The sequence below is a fragment of the Sphaerodactylus townsendi genome, linkage group LG02, assembly GCF_021028975.2.
Source record: "Sphaerodactylus townsendi isolate TG3544 linkage group LG02, MPM_Stown_v2.3, whole genome shotgun sequence".
Lineage (NCBI taxonomy): Eukaryota > Metazoa > Chordata > Lepidosauria > Squamata > Sphaerodactylidae > Sphaerodactylus > Sphaerodactylus townsendi.
Genome location: NC_059426.1, coordinates 173,354,886 through 173,376,951, shown reverse-complemented (window position 1 = coordinate 173,376,951; position 22,066 = coordinate 173,354,886). Strand labels below are relative to the sequence as shown.

Genomic DNA, 22,066 nt, shown 5'->3' with positions numbered 1-22,066 from the left:
ACCGGTGGGGGCACAGATGGGAATTAGAAAGATATATAGTCCACCTTGGTGGATTATGCTATGTAAATACAATCAACAGCGTAGGACATGCAGTTAAACAGTTCAGTAGAGTTTGGGTCACCGAATTTAGATTGCAGAAATGGGGACACAAGCAGAAATTGGACCCAGAAATTTTTTAAAAGCCTCTTTGCCCTATTGGCTTTGAGAGGAACATGACGTTGTGCAAACACTCTCCCTGGAAAGGAAACGAATGGGTTGCACAGGAAGGCAGTTTAACTCTGGAGTCTCTGCTGCCTGTTGTGTGGACAAGTTTGAAGAGCAGAGGAGGGGTTTTTTTCCAGCCCCTCATGACTTGTGACTCTCTCCCTTCTTCAGCATTACGAGGAAAGAGGAAGAGATCGCCAGCCTCCAGGGGGAGTTAGTCGTCAAGAAGCAGGCCGTGGAGCAGCAGAGGCAAAAAAACAATGTAAGTCGCTGTTTCCAAAATATTTTGGGGAGGGTGGAACTCTGCTGAGGACGCCGGCTTGCGAGCCGCCGCTCGAGCGCTCCACAGCTCAGCTTTTGAGGGCTGCCGGACAGGAAGCCCCGGATCCCATGAACACACAGGAAGCTGCCTTATCAGGCCTTCGATCCACCCAGATCGGTATTGTCCACTCAGGCTGGCAGCCGCTTTCCAGGGTCATAAGCAAAGATCTTTCTCATCACCTACTGCCGTGGTGGCAAACCTTTGGCACTCCAGATGTTATGGACTACAATTCCCACTAGCCCCTTCCAGCATGGCCAATTGGCCATGCTGGCAGGGGCTGATGGGAATTGTAGTCCATAACATCTGGAGTGCCAAAGGTTCGCCACCACTGACCTACTGCCTTGCCCTTTTAACTGGAGAGGCCCAGGATTGAACCGGGGAACCTTCAGCATGGCAAGCAGATGCTCCATCACTGAGCCACAGACACTCCCATGAAGCTGTCTTTTACTGAATCAGACCTCTGGCCTGTCTAGGTCAGTATTGCCTACTCAGACTGGCAGCTGCTCTCCAGGGTTCTCAGGGTGAGGTTCCTTACCTGCTACCTGGTCCTTTTGGCTGGAGATGCCAGGGATTGAACCTGGGACCTCCCCTTTATCAAACTCGTAGAGACCCCCCCCCCTCCCGTTTTCCGAAGAGTTTGTGAAAAACAGTCTTTGGAGCTAAGGTGCCCCAAGGTCTGTGGCAGATAGCAAGAGAAAGCCACCTGGCTTCCTGCCCTACAAGATAATGGGTGTAACCCGTGGGACAGGAGTACCAGGGGAAGCCTAGTTGTCTACAAAGCGTGCGAAGCCATAAAGTAAAGATCAAGGAAAGAATGCTTCAGATGGCAGTGGCAACATAAAGCAGGCTGGTGACATATATCTTTTAGCAGCACTGATTTGTTGTTTTAAGCAGTTATATCGAGTCAGGAACGTATCTCATATAGATACTACCCCCCTGACACTCCCACCCCGGGCACTGTGCTTTGCAGCAGTTGATGTTTCCCCAGTCTTCAAAGACAGCCCCGCATAGGCAGGAGCATAGCATAGCGGTCAGACCCGGGTTCAAATCCCATACTCTGCCATGGAAGCCTGTTGGGCAACCTCGGCCCTGTCAAACCCTTTCAGCCTGTCAAACCCCCAGATGCTCTTCCACTGAACCACGGCTTCCTGCATCACAAAGAGGAACTGATTTAATGTATAAAGCGGCCGCACAGAATCCATCTACTGCGATACGCTGCCTTGGGGTGGCGCAGTGGCTCCCCCGGGGGTCTTAGATATTATCTCCTGCCACTCCAGGATCCTTGAGCTGAAGAGGCCAAGGGAATTAATCTGGCATCTTTTCTCTTGCCCAATAGCAGGCTCCCCTCTGTTTAGGAGATAGTTCTAGAACAGTGATGGCGAACCTTTTCGAGACCGAGTGCCCAAACTGCAACCCAAAACCCACATATTTTTCGCAAAGTGCCAACACGGCAATTTAACCTGAATACTGAGGTTTTAGTTTAGAAAAAACGGTTGGCTCCGAGGCGCACATTACTCGGGTGTAAGCTTGGTGGTAGTCGGTGGCTTTGCTTTGAAGCAACTGTGCAACGCTTCGAACGGATGAATCACGACTCTAGGAGGGTTTACTCAGAAGCAAGCCCCATTGCCAGCAACCGAGCTTACTCCCAGGTAAAGGATCATGCTTTAGTTCTTCCCATGAAAATCAGTGGGGTTTAACAGCGCTTAACAGGGTTACCTACACTGCTTCCCCAAAACTAGGTCTTAAGTTTAATACTAATAATCGAGCCCAGCGGCCCAGGCCAGCCTAGATGTGTGTGTGTGGGGGGGGGGGGGGCGTGCCCACAGAAAGGGCTGTGAGTGCCACCCTCTGGCACCCAGGTTCACCACCACTGTTCTAGAAGGAAAGAACTGAACTGTTCGTGCCTAGCACATGCATTTATGGAATATCTGTTCTACTAGCGACGCACACCAGGCCTGAACCGTAGGAAGTCACAGCTCAGTTGAAGCCGACTTTTGTCACCTTGCGCATGATTTTTACGCATTTCCATTTCACCTGCTGCAGAGATTTTTTTGGCTTGCACCCTTTCCCCCCTTAACTCCTTGAGCTGGGACATTTGGCGCCATCAAACACCACTTTTTCAAAGTTTTATTTGCAATCCGCTGACTTCCCCTTTGCAAAGATGTTCAGCGCCTGCCTTTTTCTCTCTTTTCCGATTGCGCATATTGATAGCACTTTGGGCGATTTCAATTCAAGCACTGCTTTATTGGGGGCGAGGAGGAATAGATAACGAAAAAAGCAAAGAGACGAGTTCTTATCCGCCCCCCCGAAACAAACTTTTAGGGAGCTGTCTGGCTGTTGTGGGTTTTCCAGGCTGTGTGGCTGTGGTCTGGTAGTTTTGCTCCTAATGGGGTGCTGTGTGGTTTCCGGGCTGTATGGCCGTGTTCTAGCAGCATTCTCTCCTGACGTTTCGCCTGCATCTGTGGCTGGCATCTTCAGATCTGTTGTCTTTTCTCACCTAAAGAGCCTGCACACTCACAAAAAATTCCTCCTATCGACGAAATGATGAATGCGATATGTAAAAGGTCAGAAAGAAAGAAAGAAAGAAAGACCATAAAGCAAAAATAACTTTTAAAATGCCAGCTATCGATATGGGTGAAACAGATGTGTTTCTCTCTGTGGCATAGACCGAACCACGGAGAGAAACGCATCTTCTAGTGACGTGCCTTTGAAGATGCCAGTCATAGATGCGAGGGAAACATTAGGAGCAAAACTACCAGACCACAGCCACAAAGCCTGGAAAACCCATAACAGCAAATTGATTCTGGCCAGGAAAGCCTTTGACAGTACATTGAGCTGTGTTGTCTTTTCTCACCTAAAGAGCCTGCACACGCACAAAAAATTCCTCCTATCGACGAAATGATGAATGCGATGGATGTAAAAGGTCAGAAAGAAAGAAAGACCATAAAGCAAAAATAACTTTAAAAATAACTTTAAAAATAACAGAATGTTCAGTGGGGTAGTCATAGAATCATAGAGTTGGAAGAGACCCCCAAGGGCCATCAAGTCCAACCCCCTGCCATGCAGGAACACATATAGTCAAAGCACTCCTGACAGATGGCCTTCCAGCCTCTGTTTAAAAACCTCCAAAGAAGGAGACTCCGCCAACCAATCCAGTCAACCACTAAAAAGCTGTTCACTTGCCTCCAAAATGACCACAGGAAAACGGCCGCACACATTTCCCGCTGAGTACCACTCCAGAGTTCGGGGGATGCACCCAAAAAGGCCTTGCTGGTGGAGGCCAGTTTCATGGTTTGAAAGTGTTGTCACGTCACAGCTGATTTGTGGCAACCTATAGAGTTTTCAAGGCAACAGGTGAACGGAGGTGGTTTCCTATTGGCTGCCTCTGTGTAGCAACCTTGGATTTCCATGCTGAGCTTCCCATCTAAGTACTACTGAGGGTCAACCTTGCTTCGCTTCCAAGAGCTGATGAGATGAGGCTAGCCTGGGCCATCTAGGTCAGAATAAGCTAGGGAGGCCAGCCTGTTCCCTAGAGAAGGTGGAATTCAAAGCCTTTTGAGTTGATCTCATAAGGTAGTTGATTTGCATGGGAGGCGGTGCTTCCCAAGTTGATTGAATTTATGAGAACGTCTTTGATAGGACCTTAATAATACTATATAGCAAAACAATCCAAAATATTTGCCCACTCTCTGGGCAACAAAATATTTTATTGGGAAGCAAGATGTGGCTTGCAAAAATTCCTAGGTGTAGTCAATGAAGTCTGGTCATTCGCATCCTTGTGACCATCACACAGACGCAGTGGTTCATTTAGTGCAGCATCCTATATCACACAGTAGTCAGCTAGTTCCTCTAGAGGGCATAGAGGCTGAGAGCATCAGAAGAGCCTTGCTGGATCAAACCATTGGTCATAAGAACATAAGAACAAGCCAACTCAATCAGACCAGAGTCCATCTAGTCCAGCTCTCTGCTACTCGCAGTGGCCCACCAGGTGCCTTTGGGAGCTCACGTGCAGGATGTGAAAGCAATGGCCTTCTGCGGCTGCTGCTGCTCCCGAGCACCTGGACTGTTAAGGCATTTGCAATCTCAGATCAAGGAGGATCAAGATTGGGAGCCATAGATCAACTTCTCCTCCATAAACCTGTCCAAGCCCCTTTTAAAGCTATCCAGGTTAGTGGCCATCACCACCTCCTGTGGCAGCATATTCCAAACACCAATCACACGTTGCGTGAAGAAGTGTTTCCTTTTATTCGTCCTAATTCTTCCCCCCAGCATTTTCAATGAATGCCCCCTGGTTCTAGTATTGTGAGAAAGAGAGAAAAATTCCTCTCTGTCAACATTTTCTACCCCATGCATAATTTTATAGACTTCAATCATATCCCCCCTCAGCCGTCTCCTCTCCAAACTAAATAGTAATTCCCTAGAGTAGTTCCCTAGAGAAGGTGGAATTCAAAGCCTTTTGAGTTGATTTGATAAGGTAGTTGATTTGCATGGGAGGAGGTGCTTCCCAAGTTGATTGTATTTATAAGAACATCTTTGATAGGACCTTAATAATACTATATAGCAAAACAATCCAAAATATTTGCCCACTCTCTGAGCAACAAAATATTTTATTGGGAAGCAAGATGTGGCTTACAAAAATTCCTAGGTGTAGTCAATGAAGTCTGGTCATCCACAGCCAACACAGGCTCTTGTGACTTGTGACCATCACACAGACGCAGTGGTTCATCTAGTCCAGCATCCTGTATCACACAGTAGTCAGCTAGTTCCTCTAGAGGGCCAACAACAGGGCATAGAGGCTGAGGCTCTCATGAGAGCATCAGAAGAGCCTTCCTGGATCAGACCAGTGGCCCATCTAGTCCCGCATCCTGTGTCTCACAGTGGCCAACCAGTTCCTCTGGAGGACCAACAACAGGGCATAGAGATTGAGACCTTCATTAGAACATCAGAAGAGCCCTGTTGGCTCAGACCATTGGTCTATCAAGTCCAACATCCCTTCTCACATAGTGGCCAACCAGTTCTTCTGGAGGGCCAATAACAGGACACAGAGGCCAGGGCCTTCACAAGAACATCAGAAGAACCCTGTTGGATCAGACCAGTGGTCCATCTAGTTCAAATATCCTGTCTCACTCAGTGGCCAACCAGTTCCTCTGGTGGTCCAACAGCAGGGCAAAGAGGCAGGGGCCTTCATAAGAACATAAGAATGGCTCTGCTGGATCAAACTGGTGGTCCATCTAGTCCAGCATCCTGTCTCACAGAGTGGCCAACCAGTTCCTCTGGAGATCCAACCACAGGGCAGACAGGCCGAGGCCATTCCCATATGTTGCCTCTTGGCACTGGTTTTTAAAGCTTGACTGCTTCTGAACGGGGAAGTTCCATTCAGCGACCATGGCTACTAGTCACTGCAGCCAATTTAAATGGACCTCAGCGGGTGTTTCTTCCTTGTTTAGGGTGTGCATGTGTGACTCTGTGCGGTGTTGTCTCTTGAATATTTCTCCTTTTTCTTCCTGATAAGTGCAGTCAAAGTGTGGCGTTCCTGGTAACGATGCCTTGGTAGCCTCAGAGCCAGCAATAGATGGGAGGGATGCGTAAGGAAATGATCAGCAAATGGTTTTATTTTTCGGGGTTTTTTTGAAACTGTCCCATGCAAAAGCCCCTCTCCTAGACATACCCCTTACCTCTATCTGGTGTGCCTCATCCGAGCGAGCGCCCCCCCTTCGTTTTTGCCAGTATTGCTGATAAAATGCTCACCTTCTCTGAAAGTGAAAGCAGACAAAAAAAAAAGAGTTTAATTCTTGGCTGAAACTGAACCCATTCTTTCTAAAAACGATTAGGACCTCCGGGAGAAAAACTGGAAAGCCATGGAAGCATTGGCCTCAACAGAAAAATTGCTGCAGGACAGAGAGATCAAGACGGCCAAGGTTGTAATAACTTGAAATGCTAGAAACCATTTGCGTTACAGACAGAAACGGATCTCGAGCCCGCCTTTTTGAAACCGAGCGGGAGCGTTTAACTTTTACTGCAGTTTAAAGATACTCTCTTCTCAATGCACGCCCTCCCTCTCTCTCTTTCTCTCTCTCATTTCTGCTTGTGCCTGTAACCCTGATCTTCTCATTTTTACGTTCGTTTGTAGTTTGATTTGAGGGCCTGTTGATTTTCTGTTTGTTTTCATTGTTTTGCTTGAACAGTTTGTTTAGAGCTGCAGGCCTGTGCGATCTCTCTCTCTTCGGAGGAGGTATCTTAAAAAATCTTGGTGACTGCCCCTACCTTGGTTTTCTTGGTTGCTAAATTGACTTGCCAGTCAGGTAATGCATAATCCTAAAGCAGCACGAGAGAAAGAAAAAGTCGGCGTCCTCTATGCCACTACACCACTCTCAGAAGTGGCATAGGGTGTGTCTAGGAATTGCCAGAAGCAGTAGTTTTACCATAGATTTTGTGGCAGTTTCCTGGAGCTACAAAACACAAAGATATTGCCTTTGGGGAGCCCGGCCGCTGATGCCCCCCCTTTTTTCTAACACCTGTGGACCCTGCCGTTCCCCCCCTCCCTCTTCCTCCCCCCTTTCTTAGGGGACCATGAGTAGGACGCCATCGGTAATTCTGATATTAAGATGCTGCATTTAATTGGGGGTTGATTTTAACATATAGAGCCATATTTAATGATTATCTATAACTTGTTTTTATTGTGCTCTATCTGTTTGTTTGTTCACCGCCCTAAGCCCTCTGGGGGGAGGGCGGTTTATAAATACAATAAATAATAATAATAATATATCCCGCTAATACACAAGTCTCAATATAAAGGGCACAGTGCGTTTATTGTGCTAGTGTGATTTCTAAACATCCACTTATCACTGTACCTAACAATCACTATTTGCTATTGCCTAATTCTAACACATAACAAATATTACCAAATGTACAACTGGGGTGCTCTGTGGTTGCCGGGCTGTATGGCCGTGTTCCAGCAGCATTCTCTGCTGACGTTTCGCGTGCATCTGTAGATCCTCTGAAGATGCCAGCCACAGATGCAGGCGAAACGTCAGCAGAGAATGCTGCTGGAACACGGCCATACAGCCCGGAAACCACACAGCACCCCAGTGATTCCGGCCATGGAAGCCTTCGGTAATAAAATGTACAGCTGTTATTCATAACAAGTCAAGAGGGACAGGCAGCTTAACAGCTTATGATACACTTATCAAATTACTGACTACCTGAAGCTCAGCTTCTACTGAAGAAGATTGCCTTTTTGGAAAACCCGGGATGATACCGTGGAACCCATTGTAGACTCTCAGACGGAGAGAAGTTGTGCCTAATTGGAATTTTGTTATGGACAATTGAGTTGTTTTGGTTTCGTGGTCCAAGAAGAGGAGGAAGCTAATATAATCGGACTACATAAACTGATGAGTTAAGGGGTAACCTCCCCAACCTCTGCATTCTTAATGGTTTCTTAAGAACATAAGAACGAGCCTGCTGGATCAGACCAGAGTCCATCTAGTCCAGCACTCTGCTACTCGCAGTGGCCCACCAGGTGCCTTTGGGAGCTCACATGCAGGATTGTAGTGTCTAAATTGTTTGTTATGAGTAAGAGTTGTATGTTTGGCGATAAGTATTTGTTATGTGTTAGAATTAGGCAATAGTAAACAGTGGTAGTCTGTTAGCTATAGTGATAAGTGGATGTTTAGAAGTCACTCTAGCACAATAAACGCACTTTGCCCTTTATATTGAGGCTTGTGTATTAGTGGGATAGATCTTTGTGTTTTGGAACTTATCTGCTATACACTATTGGATATTAATTTCCTAGAGTTGTCCTAAGTAACTGGAAGGGATGCAGCGGTGAAGGGATGCCGTGACTCATAATAACCTTCTTGCCAGTTGCCGGGCAGTCCTAATAACACTGGTGGAAGGGGGGAAAAATAGAAGTGGGACTTGGTGCCCAACTGAGGAAGTTTGAAATAGAAGGATCGAACCCAGACCAGACGTAGGAAGCATTTTGAAGTCCCAGTCCACTCAGTAGTATAGTTAAGCAGCGTGTTCAGCCATCTCTCTTGATGACATCATTTAGCTGCTGACATTCCAAGTAGAGCCAGATATTGTCAGTGTTGGGATTGGTTTTCCTCCAGGTGAAATCTATCCTGCTATATCTCAATGGTCTATGATGGGTAACAGTCCTTTATAAATACTAGCTATGTTGGTATGGCAGTCATTTTTTTGTCGTCAAGCCGCAGCTGATTTTATGACTCCACAGGGTTTCAAGGCTAGAGATGTTCAGAGGTGATTCGCCATTACAGTGGAACCTCGGTTTTCGTTAGCAGTCCGTCCGAAAAGAATCAATGAAAACCGAAACTGATGAAAACCGAGGCAAACTTCTCCATAGGAATCAATGTAAATCCAATTAATCCGCTCTAGGCACTCCCAAAAACATACCAAAAACACATTTTTGGTGAATGAACATAGTGTTTAATGCTGAAAACAGTCACAAACAATAACACTAGGACCAGCTTCAGAGCCAGTGGACCAATGTCGCACCAGAAAGCTGTCCCAAGAGGTCTGTTTCTGACGCCTCTTTAAGATTTGTCTGAAATGACATTGTCATTAAACAAGTTGCAGACATGGCCTGCAACAGCTTTGTCCGGGTGATTTTTCTCCACAAACCCCTGCACCTTACTGCAGATAGATGAAAACCGAGGCAAATCGATGAAAACCGAGACAAATTTTTCACTGAAAAAATCGATGAAAACCGAAACCGATGAAAACCGAGGTTCCACTGTACCAACCCCTTGTTATTCCTTGGAGGGCTCCCATCCAAATGGTTGCCAAGGTCGAGCTAACCGTTGGTGACAGGCCCAAGGTCACCCAGCAAGTTTCCATGGCAGAGTGGAGATTCGAACTTGTGTTTCCCAGATCCTAGTCCGACAACTTAACTACCATATCACGCTGGCTCTCATTAAGTCATACATGCATACACATGAACTCTTTTAAAAATACCCTAGCTCCAGAATCGATGTATTTAGACTGCAGGAAGATGTCCCTTGCTTTAAAAAAAAGTTTCATAAAATATGTTTCACCCACGGTGAGCTGCTTTTTCTCTTGGTAAGCCCTCTGTGATTTTTCTTCTCATCCTAACTAAGAATTCCTTTCCCTTACAGAAGTTATATTTAAAAAAAAACTTTTTCAAGAATAAGCTAAAGTAACTCACAGTGTTATCTTAAGCAGAGTTACAATTTGCAAATCACCTTGAACCACAAGGAAGTGTAGGTTGTAAATGTTTTAATAAAATAAACACACTTTTCAGGCCCACTGAATAGGCTTAGAATGATGTAACTCTTTTGGAACGATGCACTTTTAATAAAACTATATTAAGAATTAGAAGGAGAAGAGTTTGAATTTATACCCCCTTTTTTTCTCCTATAAAGCTGGGCCCATAACCTGTGAAGGATCGGGTAAAACTCCTAGTAGCAGAGCAGTGCCACTCTCAGGAACTCAGTAGGAACTCAGAGGGGCTTACAATCTCCTTTCCCTCCCCCCCAGCAACAAACACCCTGTCAGGTAGGTGGGGCTGAGAGAGCTTTGAAGAACTGTGACTAGCCCAAGGTCACCCAGCTGGCGTGTGTTGGACTGCACAGGCTAATCTAGTTCCCCAGATAAGCCTCCACAGCTCAAGTGGCAGAGCAGGGAATTAAACCCAGTTCCCCAGATTAGAGTTCACCTGCTCTTAACCACTACGCCACTGCTGCTCCTCAATTAGTTAAAATACTGCCAGTTGGGTCCACAACCTCTGTGCTTGGGGGAAAGTGGAGCGAATAGCATAATGGCATCTCCTTCCTATGAAGTTTTAAGAAAAATTTTAAACAAAACATCTGTTTGAAGACTTGGAATTAGCACCCAGGATATCATAAGAACATAAGAACATAAGAACAAGCCAGCTGGATCAGACCAAAGTCCATCTAGTCCAGCTCTCTGCTACTCGCAGTGGCCCACCAGGTGCCTTTGGGAGCTCACATGTAGGATGTGAACGCAATGGCCTTCTGCGGCTGTAGCTCCCAATCACCTGGTCTGTTAAGGCATTTGCAATCTCAGATCAAGGATGATCAAGATTGGTAGCCATAAATCGACTTCTCCTCCATAAATCTGTCCGAGCCCCTTTTAAAGCTATCCAGGTTAGTGGCCATCCACCACCTCCTGTGGCAGCATATTCCATACACCAATCACACGTTAGTGAAGAAGTGTTTCCTTTTATTAGTCCTAATTCTTCCCCCCAGCATTTTCAATGAATGCCCCTGGTTCTAGTATTGACAGGAGAAAGAGAGAAAAATTTCTCTCTGTCAACATTTTCTACCCCATGCATAATTTTGTAGACTTCAATCCATATCCCCTCAGTCCGCCTCCCTCTCCAAACTAAAGAGGTCCCAAACGCTGCAGCCTCTCCCTCATAGGGAAGGTGCTCCAGTCCTCAATCATCCTTGTTGCCCCTTTCTCTGCACTTTTTTTCTATCTCCTCAATATCCTTTTTTTGAGATGCGGCGACCAGAACTGGCTACAGTACTCCACGTGCGGTCGCACCACTGCTTTACATAAGGGCATGACAATCTTTGCAGTTTTATTCTCCATTCCTTTCCTACTGACCCCCAGCATAGAGTTTGCCTTTTTTACAGCTGCCATGCATTGAGTTGACATTCCCATGGAACTATCAACTAAGACGCCTAAATCCCTTTCCTGGTCATGTGAGTAGCGTGTATGTGAAGTTTGGATTTTTTGCCCCTATGTGCATCACTTTTACATTTTGCTACATTGAACTGCATTTGCCATTTCTTAGCCTACTCACCTAATTTATCAAAGGTCCGCTTGGAGCTCTTTCTTTTCAATCCTTTCGCGGTTTCTCCACCACCCTATATAATTTGGTATCATCTGCAAACTTGGCCCACCACGCCAGTACCCACCCCTACTTCCAGGTCATTGGCTTATGAATAGGTTAAAGAGCACTGGTCCCAAAAGCGGATCAGCTTGGGGGACACCACTCCTGGACATCTCTCCATTGTGAGAACTTCCCATTTACAATTCCACTTTCTTTGTTTCCTGTTTCTCAACCAGCTTTTAATCCATAGGAGGACTTCCCCTCTTATTCCTTCATTGCTGAGTTTTCTCAACAGTCTCCTGGTGAGGAACTTTGTCAAAAAAAAGCCTCTTGGAAATCCAAGTAGACAATGTCCACCCGGTTCACCCCTGTCCACATGCCTGTCTACACCCTCAAAGAACTCTAGTGAAGTTTGTAAAGACAGGATTTGCCTCTGCAAAAGCCATGCTGACTCTTTCTCAGCAGGTCTTGCTTTTCTACATGGTTTTATAATTTTATCTTTAATGATAGATTCTACTAATTTACCAGGAACAGATGTCAAACTGACTGGCCTGTAATTTCCCGGGTCCCCCCTAGATCCTTTCTTAAAGATTGGTGTGACATTGGCCATCTTCCAGTCTTCAGGGATGGAGCCTGATTTCAGGGGATAAGTTTCATATTAAAGTGAGAAGATCAGCAATTTCATGCTTGAGGCTCTTTTAAGAACTCTTGGGTGAATGCAATCTGGGCCAGGGGATTTGGTAACATTTAGTTTATCAATGGCTGCCAGAACTTCTTTTCCTTGTCTACCACTATCTTCGCTTAGTTCCTCGGATTAAGCCTCCTCAGAAGCTGGGTTTAGGTGCAAGTATGGTCCTCACCTCCTCTTGGGTGAAGACAGATGCAAAGCATTCATTCAGCTTCTCTGCAATCTCCCTCTCATCTTTTAGCACACCTTTTGTTCCTTTGTCATCTAACGGGCCTACACAGCTTCCCTTGCTGGCTTCCTGCTGCTTTTTGATGTACTTGAAGAACTGTTTTGTTGCTGGATCTTCGCAGCCATGCGTTCCTCATAATCCTTTTTTTTGCCTCTCCCCTTACAGCTAACTTCTGCTTCTCTTTTGCCACCATTTGTGTTCCCTCTCATATTCTTCATCAGTCAAACTGGACTTCCATTTTGTAATAGACATTTTTCTTTTTTCTGGATAAATTTCCCTCAACCTCTCTCTTGTTAACCATGGTGGCTTTCTTAACTGCCCAGACTGGGTGCTGCCTTTTCTGAGAACCTGTAGGAACACATTCCAGCTGAGCTTTTATTACTGTGTTTTAAATAACCTCCAAGCACTCCTGGACAGTTTTGACTCTCTCCGATTTTTCTCCTTTCAGCTTCCTGCGCTACTCATCCCCCCTCCCTATCTTTGCCAGTAGAATTTCCCTTTCTGAAGGCGAATGTAACTACATTAGTAGTTGCCACTTGTTCGCATGCTGAGATACTGAATCTGACAGCATTGTGGTCGCTGTTCCCTATCGGCTCAACAACACTGACTTCCCGCATCTTCAGGTCCTGGGTCCCATAGAATTAGATCTAGGATCACCTCTCCCTGGTTGGTTCCACAACCATCTGCTCTAAGCCACAGTCATTTAGCATATCCAGGAATGCTCTCTCCTTACTATGACCTGAACATGCATTTTTTTCCAGTTTATATGGGGATAGTTAAAATCACCCATTACCACTACATTTTTGTTTTTGTTGGCCTCTCTAATTTCTTTTTCCATCTCAGAATCCTCTTGTGCACTTTTGGTCTGGGGGGCGATAATATATTCCTATTAATATTAAACTGTCCTTCACACCTGAGTATTGATATCCACAGTGATTCTCTGTAGGGGAACCAGCTCCCCTTGCATTGTCTATTTTATGTGATACTATGTATTCCTTTGGATGTAAAGGGCAACGCTCCACCCCCAATGCGCCTCTGTCCTATCCTTCCTAATAGAGCTCTTCCTGTAGCCTGGTATAACAGCATCCCACTGGTTCTCTCCTCATTCCACCATGTCTCTGTAATGCCCACTATATCAAAGTCCTCCTTCAAAAAACTCTGGTGGTACTCCTAGCTCCCCCATTTTCGGGTCGAATGCTTCTACTGGCTAGCATAGAGACACCTGTATACCCTGTCTCTGTCCTTAGCCACCTGGATTGATTGATGTGGCTTTACCCACTCAAGTCGATCTTTTTGTAGACACTATCCCTTGTCACATGCACACATTGCTATGTTCCTCGGCTTGTATGTGGTTGATTTAGAAAAACCTCCCTCTCTGTCTGCATCCCCATTGTGATACTGTATTCCGAACCTAAGTCGTACCTCAGCTCACCTGTCGAGCTTTCCCTCAGTGATCCAGTTTAAAAGCTGTTCTTGCCACCTTTTTTAATGCTGTTAAGCGCCAGCAGCCCTGGTTCCCTCTTTGGTTAAGATGAAGCTCCGGTCCCGTTTGTACAGGTACCTCGTCCTTGTCCCAAAAGGTTCCCCAGTTCCTGACAAATCTGAAACCCTCTGTCTTACACCACCTTCTCATCCACTTCCATTGAGACCCTGTATCTCCGCTTGCCCTAGCTCGCCCTGCGGCGATGGAACGGGTAGCGCATTTCTGAGAATGCCACCTTGGAGGTCCTGGACTTCAACCTGTTTCCCTAGCAGCCTAGAATTTAGCTTCCAGAACCTCCCGGCTACATTTCCCAATGTCGTTGGTGCCAATGTGGACCACAACTGCTGACTCCACCCCAGCACTGTCTAAAAGCCTATCTAGACGAGGCGTGACATCCCAAGCAACCTTCGCGACCAGGCAGGCAAGTCACCATCGCGGTCATCAATGCCTCTCCACAAACCCAACTCTCTACCACATTTCCTAATAATCGAATCACCCACTACAAGGAGCCCCCCACCTCCCGAGGGGTATCCTCAGTAAGCTTGAGAGGATAGCTGATTCACCAGTTAAGGAAGGGATCCCCATCTAAGGGAGCATCTTCCCCCACCTCAGACTGGCACCCTCCGTCCCCAAGACCTTCATTCTCCATGACATCTGAAGAGATGTCACCTTGGGAGTGGGGACCCGGCTGTTAGGTCCCTGAAAGCCTCGTCTGTCACCCCTCTCTGCCTCTTTCAGCTTCTCCAGGTCTGCCACCTTGGCTTCAAGAGAACGCACATCGTTCCTTTGAGGTGCCAGGAGCTCATTGCAGCGAGTGGCACACCCACCGACTTCTGTCCTAGTGGCAGATAGTCATACATGTGACACTCAGTGCAAAACACTGGAAAGCCCCCCTCATCCCCTGCTGGCTTTCTGCCTTCATATCAAATTTGTTTAGATATTTAAATATTAAGCTTTCTTTTTAGTCAGTGTCCCTCTGGAGCTATCTGCAACGTACTCATCTGTCAAATATGTCCTTATTAATTTTTAAAAAAATTAAAATTAAAATTGCACGCCGGGCCACTAAGAGCGCGCCGCTAGTTCCAGAGACTGAACTAAAGCCCCACCTCTCAGGACAAAGCCCCACCTCTTAGGGACAAAGAGGAACAAGAGATGAACTTCTGCTAATTCCCTGTTAAGCTTCCCACACCTTCAGCAGATTCAGCAGCCTTGGCTCATTAGAGCCTTACAAGGAGAGAAAGAGATAACCCCCTGTTAAAATACCACTGTTTTTTAAAAGCTGTGGCTTTGAGAAAAAAAAGCTCTCCAAAATGAACACCAGCAGGAGTCACTCTGCTCTTCCTCCTGGCCAAAGTCTTCTTCCCACTGCTGCTACTCCTCTCTGCTGGTTCCAGAGGGGAGAACATCTATCTGCCCCACCACTTGTTAAGTTCCTTCAATCTTTTCGTTCCAATTTTGTGATCAGCTCTAACCATCAAACCAGACAATTAAAAAAAAAAAACTTCCAGTGTATTTGAAAGGCTGGCTGTTTGCGGGTTTTCTGGGCTCAAGTGCGTGGCAGTGTGGTCGGTAGTTTCTTGCTTCCCAATGTTCCACATAAAGAACTCTCATGTCCCGTGGCCACTCCCAATAAACAGACTCAGTAGATATGGCATTGATTTTATTGATTGGAGTTCAGGCAGGTGCACTTCAAGGATTTTTGTCGAAGCTAAACCTTTCACACAGGGCTCCTCTCCTATTAACCCCAGTTTGCATCCCCTGCCTTTCATGCTGTTGCTAGGCAACCCCCCTCCATTCATCTTCCCAGTGCCAGTTTCCAAATCTTCAACTCTCTAAGGCTGTACTCTCCTAAAATAATGACCCAGGGGCACCTCTCCTTGGACAGCTGTTTGAAGCTAGCCTGCACATTCCTACATAACATAGCTCTAATTATGAAAAAGAAGAAGAGTTTTCTCCTGTAAGTGAGACTCAAGGTGGCTTACAAAAGTTCCCTTTCCCTTCCTCTCCCCACAACAGACACCTTGTGAGGTAGGGTGGGGTTGAGAGAGAGTCTGAGAGAACTGTGAATTAGCCCAAAGGTCTACCCAGCAGGAATGTAGAGAGTGCGGAAAGCCAGATAAGTCTCTGCCACTCAAAGTGGGAGGAGTGAGGAATCAAACCTTGTTCCTCCAGGGATTAAAAGAGCACCCTGCTCTTAACCACTATTCCACGCTGGCTCTTACACTCATCCACTCGACACCCAAAGGTCCTGCGTTGAGCAGATAGATCACTTCCCAGCTCTACTTGGCTCTGGCTTCCTCCCCTGTTATTGTGCCACAAGAATAAAAAATGTGTTCCACCTTCCATGCTCTGGGAAGCAGGCTTTCTGAAAGGGCAGGAGGTCAGTTTCTCAAACACCCGTCCTGATCTGCTTGTGAGATACTTGGAGATCTAAGCAGGAGATTCCTGGTACCCCTCGAAGTTCCCCTCATTTGCAAAGGGACCCTCTTGGCTCACAGGAAGTTCTACTCTGAAACCCGGGGAAGAGATTAGCATGAGCAGATGAGATGTCAGAGGAAACCAGCAGTGGAGGGTTTGGAGGTGCAGGAGCACTGAGACGATCTCTTACAGCCAGAAGAATAGATCCACGAGCACTTTCTCCTCTGCATCGAACCTACTTCCAGCAGTCAGGATGATTAGGCGGTGATTATTTATAGCCCGTCCACAAATCGCCCTTCAGGAGATAGGCCTTCATCTGCACACTTCAGGTAGCATAGTTCCGGCTCATTCAGCTTTGTCATAGGCATGTAGGCTGAAGACCAGAAGCCATCTGGAACACCAACGCTTTTCAGGCGCCGACACACAGCAACCACGCGAGGCCTTATTCATCGAAAGTAAGCTTATGGGCTGGGCCCATAACTCTGTGAGAAGGATGGGGGGGAGTAAAACCCCTAGTGGCAGAGCAGTGCCACTCTCTCCAGGAACTCCAGTAGGAACTCACACGCATTAATAGCTATTCGGCTTCACAGAAGCTGGTCCCTACTTTTATTGTTCACAAATATTGGTTGCACAGACAAAGTGCTTTGCCAAGCAGTACCTGCCCCCTTTTATCTGGTATATCAACCAATCACAAAGTCTTTTTCCTAATTAGAGCCAGAAAGAGGCTGCATCACATGATAAACTATCAAGTAGATTTTGCTGATCTAGCATCCTGTTTAACAGTGCTGTGACAGTCCAATGCGGCATCTCCCAGTGCTTATGATGGGGTGCTAAAGGGGCATTGAAAGGAACCTTTACCTGCAAAGGTGCTCACCCACCCCACATAGGGTAAGCTGAGGGCCAGAATAGGCTTCAGATATCCTGGATTTTAGTCTAAATAGAAAAGGCGGTTGGGTTTATACCCCGCCTTTCTCTCCTATAAGGAGTCTCAAGGTTTCTTCAAACGCCTTCCCCTTCACTCTCCCTCCAAACAGACACCCTGTGGGAGGTAGGTGTGAGGCTAGAGAGAGTTCTGAGAGAACTGTGACTAGCCCAAGGTCACCGACGGCAGACTTTACATGGATGAGCAGGGGAATCCGAAACCTGTTCTCCAGATTAGAGATCCACCGCTGTTAACCACTACACCAAAGGCCAAAGCCCTTAGCTTCCCGGATCTGGATGAGCCTGGGCTATCCTGACCATGACAAGAACCTTTGTCAGGGTGCAATTGCCATAACACTGATTCCTTGGAAATCTTGCTGATCTTTAAGATTCTCCTGGATTCGAATCCTGCCCTCATACTGCAGACCAAAGCCAGCTACTGGCCTAAAACTATAAAAGGGTCCAGGAAGGCACATGAGAAAATTGATTGGGTTTTCTTGCGGATGCTTCTCCAGGAAAAGCAGCTGAGCCATCCAAAACGTAACCACAGAAACCCTGCACCCTAAAGGAATTCTATATTAGAAATGCAAGAAGGGCCGCCCGAGTTAAAACTGGTTTTGTTGCTCCAAATTTTGCTAGGACCCGAACTTCGGGGGAACAGAATTTCAGCCAGGCTGGCCAGGCAGACCTTGCTTTTTCCAGTGGGGCTTCCGTGATTTCTCTATTTATTTGTCCTTGTTTTTTCTTTCCGTTGTTTCCAATCCAGGAGAGGCAACTGTCTGCAGAGTTGGCTGAAAAGGAGACTTAGAGCCGCCTCCACAAGAAGCTGTTCCCCGCCGTGTCTCTTCCTTCCACTTTGGTAAGATAGCTCGTGCTGCCTGAAGCTGTGTGAAGCCGGATCCCCTTGATAGGTATTGCTACAGAGGGAGCTGGAGTGCAGAGGCGTAGCTGTATAGCCAAACTGCGCCCAGTAAAGCGGTCTATATTCGCCCCTCCCCCCCTCCCATACTTACCTTAGTTCCTTTCCATTTTCCTAGATCTTTTTCAGGGTGAAAAAAAAGGCTCTATTTGCAGTTCTCAGGGCTTTTAAACGGCCTGATGGGAACTATACATCCCAGGAGACTTTAGCAAGCCCCAAGGTCTCCCTGGGAACGGTGGATCCCTCAGGCTGTTTTGTAGCCTGTACTGTGAACAGAGCCTCTTTTTAGCCTGAAAAAGTTCTTAGGAAAAGGAAAGGGACTAAGGTAAAGTGTGTGGGAAGGGGATGAAGGGTGGGGGCCGTGGGAGGGCAGTGCTGCAGGGGGGGGAAGGGGGGTGGGCCTGGGGTGATTTTCCATACAACTCCAGGCATGGCGCCTGGTGCATGGTGCACCGCCCCCCCCCCGGCCCCCTTGTAGCTCAAGCCACAGGCTGGGTGGCTTCCAGCTGCAAAGGTTCAGACCTATCCGGGCCGCCCTCGGGGAATCTCCTGTCGGATTGGTCTGCCTTGCCTTTTGCTTTTTTTTAGAATCTAGCAACTTCAGGCACTTCAAATGACTGTTTCAGTATAAGGCAGCTCCCCCCTGTGTTTGCCATTGCTCCCATTCTACAGATTGGAGATCCAAAGCGCCAACACATTCCCTTTTCGTTCACCTGGTTTGTCCCTGGATGAACTGGACATCTCAATTCCATTTAGATCCGGAGCTTGGTTGCCCTCCTCTGGAACAGGTCCAGGAGGAGGGAGGCAGCAAAAAAATGCGCTCAGTCAAAGCGTGAGAAATCCCTGCCCCCTGCAGCAGGAGAGGCTCAGGGAGCTTCAAGGGATGTTTAGTTTGGTGAAGAGGAATGCTTAAAAGGTAGCCCAATGATAGCCATAAGCTTTAGATACTTTGAAGGGATGTCATGTTGGGGAGGGGGCAAGCTTGTTTTCTGCTGCTCCAGAGACTAGAACCAGGAGGAATGGGTTCAAGGTGAAGGAAAAGATACTCCACCTAAACATCAGGAAAAACTTCCTGTCAGGGCTGTTCAACAGTGGAATGCACAACCTTCAGAGTGTGGTGGAGTCTCTCCTTCTTTGGAGGTGTTTAAGGCTAAGCTGGATGGCCATCTGTGCTTTGATTGTGTGTGTTCCCTGCATTGCAGGGGTTGGACTCTGATGGCCAGCTTGGGGGGGTCTCTTCCAACTCTATGATCTTCGATGAAATCCCCAACACCAAGGAATGCCGTGGTGCCTAGAAATCATCATTGTGGTGCCTAGGGTTGTTTTTAATAGTAGCAGAAGTTTAGGACTGTATTTTCAGTGTCACTATGAAGGCTGAAATGTGGGTCCGACACTGCTAAAATTTAGTAGCTAGCTTCTGGATTCAAAAGCAAAATGATTAAGAGTCTTCCCACTTCATTGGATTGGATTGATTAGATTGATTGACTGATTGATTGATTGATTGATTGATTGATTGATTGATTTCAGCTCTAAACTCTGGAAGAGCATCCTTGTAACATCAGAAATACACTTTGCTTCTGGCTGTCCAGAGCTCTGCTTTGCAAACTTCTATTGCTCAGTTCCGACAGCTGATGAAACAGTCTGCCAATCGGGAAAGACTGCTCTTTGATTTGTCCCACCTACGAAGTGTCTTGACTATATAAGCCAGTGGTGGCGAATCTTTGGCACTCCAGATGTTATGGAATACAATTCCCATCAGCCCCTGCCAGCATGGCCGGAAGGGGCTGATGGGAATTGTAGTCCATAACATCTGGAGTGCCAAAGGTTCGCCACCACGGATATAAGCTAACCTTTCAAGCTCTGGTCTGCTTTCCCAGTTGGATAATCCTGCTTTGTTTCCCCTCTCCTTTTAAGAATTCTATGTTTTGTCATCAGCCTCTGCCAAGTGTAGGCTGCAGTTGCGCTGTATCAAGTTCCAGGAGCCTCAGTTTGCCGGCACACGCTTTCATAGAAACAAAGAACTGGAAGGGACCTCAGGGGTCATCTCCCCCTACCCAACACAGCCCTACCCAACACAGGAAATTCATAACTACCCTTTGCCCCCATTCCCCCATGCTCATATGGAGGCAAAAAGATATCCAGGATCCTTGGCCCATCTGATCTGGAGGAACATTTCTTCCTGACCCCAAAGTGGTGATTGGCGTTACCCGGGTCATGTAAGAAAGGCCATGAGAACCAAGCAGTGGCTCAACCCCCCCCGCCCCCCCCCCCCCCCGATCTATCTAAGTTCATAGAATTGTGTTTTAGGACAGGATCAAGTGCTCATTGCCAGAGGCATATCTAGGGAAAATGTAGCTAGGACTCAGTGGTGGCGAACCTTTGGCACTCCAGATGTTATGGACTACAATTCCCATCAGCCCCTTCCAGCATGGCCAATTAGCCATTCTGGCAGGGGCTGATGGGAATTGTAGTCCATAACATCTGGAGTGCCAAAGGTTCGCCACCACGAAGCTAGGTGCACTGAGTCCCGCCCCCCCCCCCGTATGGGTGGCCACCCTCCCCCGCCATGACCGAACAACGTTTTTTTGCACCAGGTCTTGAAGTCAGTGTATGGACCTGGGGGGAAAGAGGAGGAGTGTAGGGGGTGATTTTCCGCCCCCCACCAATGTGACTATGTGGCCGTAGTCAGGGGAAATTTGACCCCATATGTTCTCCTGGGCCCTGTTCATTGATCAAACCAAAGAAGTGACCTCGGGGGGCAGGGGGCGGCGGCTTTTAGCAGCCTCTACAAAGAAGCCCAAATTTTATTTTGTGGCATGGAGACTAAACAGGCAACCCATGCTGTCTAAGAGCTTGGCTGCTATTAAACGGGAGCTGCTGACTAGAGTCCTGCCGTCGACAGCTAGTTAATTTGTCTTCTTCTGAACTTGGCAAGACCGCTGTGTTGGTCGGCCAGCTTTACGGACCGGGTCTCTTTTCCGCAGAGCCACATGGAATGGATGCGAGGATTCGAAGAGGCCGTTGCGGAGCATAGGAAAGAGTTGCCTCGACCAGAGGAAGTGAAGGTTAGTGCTAACGTTGTGAAAGTTCTTTTTAAGCAGAGAGAGAAAGCAACTAATTCTGTACTTGGGGGAACGGCCTGAAAACCGCAGAGATGCAGAATCTGAAATTTTGCTCAGCCCCCAGACTGTTGAGTAATATTTACTTATCTTGGAGCAAGTGTGAAAGGGGTCCCCGAATGTGGTGCCCAGGGGCATTGTGGCGCCCACTCAGCCCTGTGTTTTGAGAAAGGGGGTGGAGCTTTTGCCCAGCAGGCCATTGGAGGTCTGTTTGGTTGAGCAGATTGAAAAAAAAATGTTTATTTGCCAGGGATATAGAAGAAGAAGAAGAGTTTGGATTTATATCCCCCTTTCTCTTCTGCAGGAGATTCAAAGGGGCTTACAATCTCCTTTCCCTTCCCCCCTCACAACAAACACCCTGTGAGGTAGGTGGGGCTGAGAGAGCTCCGAGAAGCTGTGACCAGCCCAAGGTCACCCAGCTGGCGTGTGTGGGAGTGTGCAGGCTAATCTGAATTCCCCAGATAAGCCTCCACAGCTCAGGCGGCAGAGCTGGGAATCAAACCCGGTTCCTCCAGATTAGATACACGAGTTCTTAACCTCCTACGCCACTGCTGCTCCTATCTTGCATCCTATCTGACAAAGGAAACTTTGACGCTTGAACACTTCTATCCTGACAATCTTGTTGGCCTCTAAGGTGCTACTGGACTAAAACCTTCCTTTTACCATATTTAGTGCTCTCAGATTCCATGGATACTCCCTGTCACCCATCTGAGCTATTGACCAAATAAAAGGACTTGTGAAAAATAGAACATTTAACACTCTTTGGGCCCCAGGGCCCTTGCTTGCACGAAGAAGTCCTATGAAGACCTGTTCCCATTATGGGGATTTTGCCCTACAGTCACAGAGTAGTAGAAGAAGGAGAGTTTTGGTTTTATACCGTGCTTTTCTCAACAGTAAGGAGTCTCAACACAGCTCACAAA

General features: G+C 47.1%; 1 long non-coding RNA gene across 1 annotated transcript; it reads left to right on the top strand.

The window, feature by feature from the left end:
- Positions 1-263: 263 nt before the first annotated feature.
- On the top strand, positions 264-17,923 carry LOC125425794. The gene is made up of 3 exons (XR_007243451.1): positions 264-466; positions 6,358-6,444; positions 17,875-17,923. It is a non-coding gene; the product is annotated as an uncharacterized LOC125425794 (long non-coding RNA).
- Positions 17,924-22,066: the final 4,143 nt, after the last annotated feature.